Here is a 769-nt window from a genome sequence, read left to right as displayed (position 1 = left end):
TCCCCCATACCAGGTTTTTGGGGTATTTTTTTTAAAAGTCATTTATAAGGTAGGTTTTATGAGATGGTTAAGCTTTTTTTTTTAATCATCTTAATTGATGAAGAGAACCAGATTAGCCTGATATTAAAAAGACAATTAGAAGCAATCACTCCGTCATTAAAAGAAGGCATCTTAATGGCTACTTATACTTTTATGGGCCCCATGAAATTAGCTGGGGAGCGGCAGCTGAACGGGGTCGTTCAATTGCCCTCTAAGGGGCTGGGGATTCTGCAAAGCTCCGTCAAAAGGACATGACGCCCGTGTTCTCGGGGCTTAGCTGCGCACAAACACCTCTTGTGCAAGCAGGGATTCCCCCATCTGTTTCCACACTAAGCAGAGTCCTCCATGGGCTAGAAGGGTCTGTACACAAAACCACCCCCGGCCCCGAAGGGATAGAAGAACTCCTTGCTTAGGTGTAGCTCCATTAGCAGTCCTGAAACCACAGGACGGGGCAACTGTGTATGCATGCAATGTTTGCAGGATCAAGTTGCAAGGTTTAATTTTCTTTCTTTTTTTTAAACAAACCCCAAACTTTTAACCATGCGTCCAATAATCGTAAGACACAAATACACGCTAAAAAAACTGGGGGGGGGGAAGGGTTGAAATCCTGTTTCTGTAGGGAACGTAAATGAGCAGGGTGTTACAATCTGTTCTTGGGGAGGGATGTGGAAATACACCCCCCCCTCCAAATTAATATGCACCCACACTGGGTCAATTGGAAAGGGCGCTT

Source organism: Gekko japonicus, unplaced genomic scaffold (assembly GCF_001447785.1).
Source record: "Gekko japonicus isolate JY-2015 unplaced genomic scaffold, Gekko_japonicus_V1.1 scaffold1352, whole genome shotgun sequence".
Lineage (NCBI taxonomy): Eukaryota > Metazoa > Chordata > Lepidosauria > Squamata > Gekkonidae > Gekko > Gekko japonicus.
Note: the sequence above shows the minus strand (reverse complement) of the source record.